Source organism: Rhipicephalus sanguineus, chromosome 5, assembly GCF_013339695.2.
Source record: "Rhipicephalus sanguineus isolate Rsan-2018 chromosome 5, BIME_Rsan_1.4, whole genome shotgun sequence".
NCBI lineage: Eukaryota > Metazoa > Arthropoda > Arachnida > Ixodida > Ixodidae > Rhipicephalus > Rhipicephalus sanguineus.
Genome location: NC_051180.1, coordinates 3,568,951 through 3,579,052, shown reverse-complemented (window position 1 = coordinate 3,579,052; position 10,102 = coordinate 3,568,951).

The following is a 10,102-nucleotide window of genomic DNA, read 5'->3' as shown; positions in this document are numbered from 1 at the left end:
AAATGGACCTTTACGTACTGTGCACAGCGGTTTCAAATAAATAAAAATAAAAAACGCACGTGAAACATAGTAAACATCGCGATGGGCTCACTTCGGGAAGGACGCCTCGGAATAACCTGCCAATGCGATGTTTACGCCTTTAGGTCTCCACAGCTCGGTGTAAGCGAAGAACTTCGGTTCCTCCCGTACCACCAAATGCATTATGCATCGCTTTGGCTCGCGTTCCCATCTAGTAGGGAAGAAATAAATTAGGCGACAACGAAGATAAAAAAAGTTCTAAGACATATCAGATGAAAAAAGCCGCGAAACGTGCGACGCGATACATGATCAAAATAAAAGAAAAAAATCCGTGTGCGCGATGGTACTTACCAAAGGCCCTTTGGCCAGTCCGTAACAATGCAAGAGTTGGCGGAGGAGCCCCTAAATAAACACATCGCAAAACTGGTGCACTACGCTGTGATGATGGTACAAGAGAGCATTGTGCCTTCGTAGCCTGTTTCCCGCATGCAAAGAATTCGGAGCACTCGTAGCAACACGTGCACGGGCTGGCCACTCGGGTAGAAAGAGCAGGCAATGTTTTATTCAGAGTGACCGCTTCGGTTGAGAGAAGCGGCAGCGAATAGCAATCGACTGCGCTGCCGGCCTTTCCAACACGACTTGCCTGCGCTGCTGCTGACGAAGACCTTTGAATTAAAGGAATATTTCTAATACAAGCGTGTGTAACACTGTCTTTGAAATCCCTTTCCGGACAACGGAAATTTACAAACCACTTTTATCTCGCTCTGATGTACGAATCAAAAGCATCGAAGCCAATATTCGCACGATAACGGCTCAGCCCGTCACAACAACCACTCTTCTTTCTAGGAAAGCGTAGCAAACGGTCAAGTTGACGTAATACGAAGTTCGGGAGAAGATGCAGATTTAAAGCGATGAAAAATCACGGGGTGTCGCTGGCGTTTCGACAAGCGGGCTCTTCAAGGCTGAAGGCCGCTAGTCGAAACGTTATTGGCTCACGCGACATCCCGCGTTCAAGCATTCTTAATCGAATTAATAAGTATTTCTAATATATTCGTGGCATTGTCTCCTCGGTTCTCTAAAGGTCTCGAGGCATTGCGTGCGAAGCGACAGAAAGATTTTAAATGTAAGCTGCCCTTTCATTAAATTGACAGCTATTTCATCTGGCCGCTTTTCATCCCGACGTGTATTGCTGAGCGGTCCTGAGCATTCCATGGCGATTTACGCACTTATTTATTTACTTCAAAACCGGACGTGAAACAAGAAGAGAGATCGCCACTCATCCCTGTCGACACGGATAACGAACGAATGCTGCTCCACACCGTGGGAAACCGTACCGCGAAATGAGACAAAAATATCCAGGATCGACCGCAGTTCCAGCAGAGGCCCTCTGCGTGGCAGTCAAGTATTTTACATATTTTCTGTAAGCGTGCTTACAGAAAATATGTAAAATGGTAATCCGCACGCGCCGTGGTAGTCCGCACTCACACTACGCATGCGCGCCTCTCCTCCTTCCCTCTCTCCGACAGCTGCGCGTTAATCTCTCCACTTCTCTACGAGCACCTGCTTGCGCTTCTCCTGCGTTCTCGCTTTTGCTTACGCGGCGCATGCGCTACCCTCTGCGCTACTCTCCTCCTCTAAGCGGTTAGAGCGCAGCGCGCGTTCAGTACAGCGCTTGCTTTGGTTGACTCCGCTTGACTCCATTGGTGCTTCCGATGAAGCGTGATGGAAGCAACAGTCCCGTCAGTGAGTGGGCTGACGCAAGCACCAGCCCAATTGCGTCCACTCAAGACAAAGCTGCGAAGCGAAGGGCACGCGATGCTGAACGCAAAGGCTTGAAGCGAGCGGCGGACCCTGAACTTCGTCAGCGCGAAGCGGCTTCGCAGCGTCAACGTCGAGCAGCGGATCCTGAGCTTCGAGCACGTAGAGCAGCGTTGGAACTTGAACGTCGAGCAGCAGAACCTGAGGTTCGGGACCGTAGCATGCCCAACGAACGCCAACGGAAAGCGATCGTGCAAGTGCTCCGGCTTCGCATCGCCTCATGATTCCCTTTAGCGGGAGATGGTGTAATTTTTTTTCCAAAAAGAGCCAAGTGCACTATAACTGAAACTGAGAAAAACAAATGTTCTTGCTACTGACAATATCGTCGGGCCTGCTCCAACAATTTTTTTCCAGGGCGTTCCTGTCCCCTAAATACCTGAAATTTATAATTGCGACTAAAATCTATGTCGCCCACTATCGTCGGTAATCAGGAGTAAAATTTTATTTGTCTGTTAGATTGGAACACTCCATTTGGGCTTGAAGTTGCTCGTAAAAGAAGTAAAACGATTCGAATGTACGGTATAGCAATATCTTGCGATAAAATTAACATCATTCTTGTGCTTCCGTCGGTGCCGTCCTTCGGCGCATGGGCGTAATGGCGATGACTAGACTTGGAGAGCGAGGGGTCCTTCCTGGCAAAAGGTGCACTGTTCTGGACTGTCGACAGCGTTTTCTTGTTCTTGGCATCTATTTAAGGCCTTTAAAAGCGCTCCAGCTCTTCTTCCGAGCTCCTGTTATGCCGTGCCGTTTCGGATCACTTCTTCTTCTTCAAGGAATAGATTGGTGCCCAATATGTTCATTTCATATGCGTTTTATTTCAAATATACCGTGTTGCAGCAAAAGAAGGACATGATACTGCAGCACAAATCTCGAAACTCGAAGGCAAAAAGAAGTAGGAAAGCCGGCTTCTTACTAGTGATGCAGAACTATCGGTAAATTAACTATCGATAGCATCGATAGTTTTTTTTTGAAACTATCGATAGTGTAGACAGACTATCGATAGTACTACTATCGACAAACTATCGATAGTGCAATAGGTAGTACCGTGGTCCGTCTTACTAGCGATATTACTGCCACGCGTGTTTATTGCTTTATTTTGATGTATTCGGGTTTCACCCACAAACACTCTTAGCAACGATTGACGCAGACCGCGCCTTAATGTTGGAGAAGCTTCACGATTGTTTGAGATCATTCTGTTAAGATTACGCGCCAGACACAAATAGTCAAATTTATTCGAGAGCTTACGCGAGCACCAGCGATAACGCTGGAAGGTTCGATCACTGATGTATAAAAGACGACGCGTTCCACCGATTATCAGATTACTCGACGGCCGACGAGTGTTCTCGCCGCTATCAGTGCGCAGCGTGTATCGCTTGTGTATTGAGTTTTGATTTTCTGGGCAGAAGTTCGCCCAAATAGAGAGCTCCGTATTTCCCAGTCTTGCTGCAGCGTTTTCACCGTCACAACCACGTGACACTACTATCGATAGTGATGTGAATAATGATGCTGTTGCTGGTAAGCCAAATTGCCAAACTATTTGCGATCGCCTACTATCAGCTTCGCTTAATTCATGAGCAGTCTTTGGCGAAAGAAATGAATTATTTCCGCAGTGAAAATGGCGGAATATGTCCATGAATAAAGTCACATCCAAAAGCAACCAGCTACACCGTACAATTAACCAACCTAGTTCATGGTAATTTTTTATATTGAAATCATAAATTGCAATAAAAATTTGAAGCCGCGCAGTTCCACCACTTGTAACGCCTTCCTTTCCGCTACAGCTGAAGAATTTGACCTTATGGTCATGTGTCAGCAAAGCACTCAGGTGAAGAACAGAAGAATGTCAACTTTCTTGCCCTTCAGCTTGCTCCTCCGGCTCCACTATGTACCACGCGCGCGGGGAACCAAGTTTATTCTGCTCTGAGTTAGTGCTGTTGATTTTATACTATCGATAGTACCGTCGAGTTTTTTCTATCGATAGCGCTATCGATAGTATTTTTACCATAGATAGTTCGATAGTGACTCAGCTATCGATAGTATCGATAGGACCATCGATAGTTCTGCATCACTACCTCTTACTCTTTATATTCGTGTTTTGCCCTACAGCATCATGTCTTTCAGTAAGTGCCACATCGCCCTAGAAAAACTAATTGTGGAAAGTAAACACGATAGCAAACCAACTACGACACAAATGAAACAGATTGCATGAGTCCATGTTGGTTGTTTTGGTCGCGATTGTTCACGCAGCGCTGGTGTAATGAGTGCGGCTCATTTTGATTGAAATAGATGCAGCATTTGGCTTATTTTTCATTAGAAACTGCCTTTTCGGTCAGTCGGTCGGTCCTTGGCAACCTGGAGCAACCCAATGCGGGGGACCGGCCATGAAACGGATGGCACCTTATTTTAGAGATAAAATTGTTTTACATTTCGAATATGTCTAGCAAAGGACAGTTAAAGAAAAGCTCAATCAAGAAAGTGCGCATCAAGCCTTAGAAATGTGTAGCGGGTACCTCGCTTCTCCTCAGAATGACGAGGAATGGCGTAGTGGGTGCTTCCCCACTTCACAAAAATTATTATTTATAGCCACAGTTTCATACAATACCCTAGAGAGGAAACTGGCGCTGCGATCGTTCAACCACCATGGGAATGATGGGAAGTACAGGCTTCGGATTGGATAGCGTTAGCTAGCGAACTGTCTACGGATCTTTTTATATAGTTTCAGTTTCGTTCTTCGCGAGGCGTGGGTGGTGGGGTGCGTTTCAAAGCATTCAAGCAGCGCCTTTGTTGTCCAAAGAGGCTGAAGACCGCTAGATCTCTTGGTTTGCTGCGACGCTGCAGCTTTACAGGTTCTATTTGACAGTTTTAGCAAAGCGCCGTGCACTCACCGCTGCGCACAGATGTAGCGTCCCATGTCAGTGCAGCAAACTGCATCGAGTTCACGTTTGTTTGATAAGCGCGTCTTACCAAAACTCGTTCAAATCAGCTGCAAAACAACGGCGAAACTAAGTAGACGCACCGTCGTGCTCGTCGCGCTCCTCTGACTCGACTTCACAACAAAACGAGAGATGCGTTGGAGGCAGACCACTTGAACAGACGCACCTGGCATCGCAGCAGACGATACGTTAAGTGTTTCTCACTCAATACAGTACTGTTATTTCCATAAATAGATAATGCGTACTTTCGAGGAAAAACAAACGTGTTTCTTTTCAAGTGTTGTACAAAAATAATTCATTATTTGGTGATGCCAAAGCTGGAACACAGTTGCAGAGTAATGCATACCCTGATGGTTGAATTTGTTCAGATTTCAGTTCCATCTCACGGTCGCGCAAACTTTTTGCAATAAGTTTTACATACAAAAGAATTAAGCAAGTTTTAATTGAAATTAACTTCATATCCCTTTGTTTTACACTCGGCAAACAAGCGTCGCGAATCTCAAGAACCTAATCCATCCGAAGCAAATCCGAAGCCTGTACTTCCCATCATTCCCATGGTGGTTGAAGCGCGTCTCAAGGAGCCCGCGTAGACACTAGCGCCAGACTCCCCTCTAGGTATTATTGTAAGAAACTCTATGTTTATAGCGAATGGATACCTTGCATGTGTACTTGTATTAGTTGTCCCAAGAGAGTTTAGAACGGGCCCCAAGCAGGCAGCTCTGCCAGCTTTAGCTGTGACTGTGCTTGATGCATGTTCCGCGCAGGAATGGCGTTTTTTTTTTAATGCGAATGCATTTCTAATACCCTTGTTACACAGACAGCCTAAACCTCGGTTAGTGTAACCGAGGTTTAGGCTTATGTTACACGGTATGCGAAACCGCAGTTATGCCGCTAACCGCGGTTGTACCAAACCGAGCTTGGCAACCTCGGTTGGCAGTTAACCGAGAAGATGGCGGCCTCCATGGACGTGTGCACGCCGGCGAGTGTTCGTGAAAAACGAACGAATGGGACTGCACGAACCACGGAAAGCCTGATTAGGCTTTGGGAAAACAATTTGCGTCATCTACGGAGCACCTCAAGGAATGTGAAAGTGGACGCGACAATAACAGCCGAGTTGAACGCCGGACTGCCGCCAGACGCAGAGCCATTCACGCCAAAGCAAGTCCGCTTTAACCGAGGACGCCTGGGCGCCGTGTAACATCGGCGAACCCCGGTTGGCGCTAACCGGGGTTGGTCGTAACTGCGGTTAACTTGCCCTTGTTACACGGGCGCGCTAATCTCAGTTACGACGGACCTCACTTAGCCGGAGTAGACTATAGTTAGCGCCAACTGCGGTTGGCACATCTTACACGCGAAAAGTTGTCCTTAGTTTGGGTCACTGAAGCAGGTCACGTGACACTAAGTTTCGCGATTAAAATATAAACGTTTAGCTGGTTTTTATAAAAAATACTAACAAATACGATGTATTTCAGTTCAAATAAATCCTTTTTCCTTGCATCTGCAGTCCCCGAGCGTATTCCATCAAGTGTTTTGACAATGTTTGGCCTATTTAAGGGCTAGTCTCGCAACTATGGGCGAAGTCAACTTACGGTCAGTGCGAAAGCCAAGACAATCCGTTGCTTGATACGTCTGGTATCGCCGTGTTTGGTGCGTGGTTTGTTTTGACGGACTGTTTCGCGTGTCAGCATTTCTGTTCTTGAGAATGGCCAGTTTACTTGCTTTTGGGAATACGTTTCAGCCTCCAGTGGAGCCACGCCGCCTTCGACCATGGAGGAAGGAATACTAAGGAAGAGCTGAGTTGAAGAGAGCGACGCAGGACCTGATCGGCAATGGCTACCCCAGTCGTTTTATAAAAACTGAAGAAAGGCGCGCAGCTGCCCCCTCTGCCAGGGCAACGACAACGAGGAAGCGGGCTTCACTCCCCTATGCACGAGGCGTGAGCGAGTCCCTTTCAAGAATATTTCAAGATTATGAAGTGCAAGTCTGCCACATCCCCTCAAGCAAGCTGAAACAACAACTCGTTCGAGTGAAAGACCGTCTTGAAAAGGAAAGATGCGTCGTCTACAAAATTCCGTGCCAGGTGTGCTACATAGGCGAGACTGGAAACTGTAAAGAAGACTGCACCGTAATGATCTAGCCAAAGGGCACACGATTTCAAACGCTCTGGCAGAACATAGTGAAAAAACTGGACACTGTCTTGATTGGCAATCGGCTTCCATCATCGAAGAAGAGAAAAAGTTATCATCCCGCCTGCTCATCGAATCTTTTTGCATACAATCAACTACTAACACGATAAATCGGACACGGGGTCCACTCCCTGAGGTATACGCAAGCGCGTTGCGCCTTTCGACGCATATATAATAAAGACCAGCATGCATTCGTTCATTGTGAACAAGGCACCCGTACTGGGCGCCGAAACGTCAATTCTGTTGTTGCTATATTTTGGCGAGTGTACGTTTTCATCGACCACGATTTTTCCTCGCCAGGCGAGTTTTCGTCAAACCCTAGACTTCAATACTAAGGAGAGGCCCTGCCGTCACATTCGTGAAGCCTCCACATCGCAAACACCCGCATCGCCTCCTAGCGAAGGCGCAGTGAAACATTTCGCGATTTCCGTCGCGACGTTTGCAAGCGCATGCGCGCATCGCGAAACTTTGCAGCCTTTCTTTGTTTGTTTGTTTTTCGCCGTGCAAGCGGTGTAGTCGATTCGCGCATGCTGCTCTTCCTGTGTGTTCTTTAGGAAAGCTACGCAATGCCCAGCTGTTCGTATACCCGGTGCAAAACGCGTGCACTGCGGACAGTACCGGCTGTCACTTTTCATGTGTACGGATACGTTCGCTTCATTGCTGATCACTAAGGCATGGTATTTGCGTGCGAAGCTCTCGCATGTGCGCTATGTTGCTTGTTACTCATTCTGTCAACTCAGTACTCACGTGAACTTTTGTTTTTGGCGTCTGACGCGCGGTACGTAACATGCGCTGAAGGCATCGTACGTTTTAGAGGCTGTGTCGTTCAACAAAAGGGCAATAAACTTTTGTTATTATCGGACTACGTGATGTATGTATTGTTCGGTGTGCGCTCGCTGCGTGCTTGTGTTGTGTGCGCACTGGAATTACAAACTTTACGTGCACGATCGCCTATACAATACAGCGGTGTCCTCTTTTCGACGTGAAGTTACGTCAACTATGGGTTGGCGTTGCGCCGAATAGCTACTGCGCTCATTCCATATACACGAGCAAAGAACTGCTAATCGGGAAATAGATCGGGAAATCGGGCTGCGAGAAAGGAAAAGAAAAATCTAACGCCCAGCGGAACCCGTAAGTCACTGCTAGGTGAGTTCGCATACGGTAATGGAGGGGCTGAATGTTTTCGATTACGGCAAGTACCGGTACAAGCTTTCTGTACTGTTGCACAAAAACGCTCCACGAAGAATTTCAGCACGCAGTGCTCGGGCCTACCACGCACGAACAGCCTGGTAAACGTCTGTTTGCAGCGTTTTACTACGTGTGAACCGCACAATACGCGCTAAGCTTACGCCGGGACTACAAATTTGAGCAGAAGCGAACCACCGCGGAGAGCACGCCGCGGGGCGTCTGCTGTTTTGTTTGCCCCATAAATCTCACGTCACTTCCGCCACACTTTTCGCAATGCATTGGGATACGATAGGGCATCTCCTGAGCTTTCCTTCCTCCATGCCTTCGACCACCGACTTGGGTGCCGCCATTTTGTTAGTTAGCTCCCTTAACTGATGGGGTCAACCTCAGTTCGGAGCAACCACGGTTAGTGGGATAACTGTGGTTAGGCTTTCCGTCTAACTGGATGTAACTGCGGTTTAAGGGAACGAAGGTTTGCCGTAACTGAGGTTAGCGTGCCCGTGTAACAAGGGTATAACAAGGGTATTAGTCGGGCTATGTCAGGCGTCGGTGTCCGCGCGCCGGCAGGTGTTCTCTCCGCTCTCACTCCCGCTCCCATAGCAACAGCTGCGGGCGCGCCAGCTTATCCTCGCCCCTAGATAACCGGAGCAGGTGGTGCGGGCGGAGTAGCGGAGAGTGAGTGGAGAGGAGGAGCGCGCTCTGGTGTGTGAGGGCGCTCGCATCGCAGGAGCTCGGCAGAGCTCCCGCGTGTGTGGAGAGAGCGTAGGAGAGGGTAGGTGCAGTGCTTCGCCGCTCCTTCTCTCGCCGTTCGCTCTCTCTCCTCCCCGCGCACCACTATCCCGTCCGCTGGAGCGAAGCGCGCGCCTCACTCTCGACCGTTCGCTGGCTGGGCGCCTCTCAAGGCGATGGCAGAAGTCGGTGAAGGTGAAAGTCTGACGGCGTCATTAATTTACGCCATTAAAATTACTACGCCGTGTACTCTTGGCGCAAGAAATCCATTCGCATTTCCTCACGATTCCCTTCGGGGAGGTGGGGGCATTTTTTTTCTTTCTTTTTTTACTTTTTCAGTCCATTGCATTGTTCGTCCATTTCACCTGAAGGTTTCACTCCCTCCGGGATCGACCCATCTTTGACGAAGCGACGATGTTCTGTGATGACGTTATGACATGACGTCACTATAGCGTCGCAGATTTGGCAATATTTGACGTCGCGATGACGTCACAAAAAGAAGTTATTGATGTCACGCGCGTTATTTTGGCATCGCTCGCGTTGCCAACTCCGCACGTCGCATTTTAAAGGGACACTAAAGGCAAATAACAATTTATGTCAGAGTGAAAGCTATACGTCTAAAACGGCAATATTACCAACAGCAGTGCCCTACTTACCGAGAAATTAGGCTAAATGTATCACACGATGAGCGCCACGAGCGGGAAATTTTGGAAATGATCCCGATTACGTGAGAGTTCGACTACAATTAGCTCTCGTAATCAAACTAGCTGCAATATAAAAAGAACCTTCCGTGCATCAAGAGATGTAATCAAATGCTGCTTATTCATTTCTGTTTGATTCATGGAAAAAAGAGCCTCTTGGACGTTGCCATGGGGAACGGCGCGCGTGGTTCAAAGGTTCCTTTTTCGCCGAACTGCGCTTCGCCCCGCGCCCTGCCTCGCTCACTCGGTCGCGTATCAGTGGTAGTTTCGGTATCGCGTACTGCCGCGTGTGTTTTGCGCGCTCGTGAAAGTCGCTCTGACAGAAAGTTCGACAAAATGCCGCATGCATGTGATGTTGACGGATGCCCGAATGGTGCACGCCGCCAGTGCACGCCACCGCGCAGTAAAGGCGGGCAACGTTGGGCACGGCAACAGTGACGTGAGAAAGACCGCTTTCAGGCGGGTGATTTGAAGTGCGCTAACGCGATGCGGACCTCTAAAACGTGATTTTATTTCAAAACAAGCACTT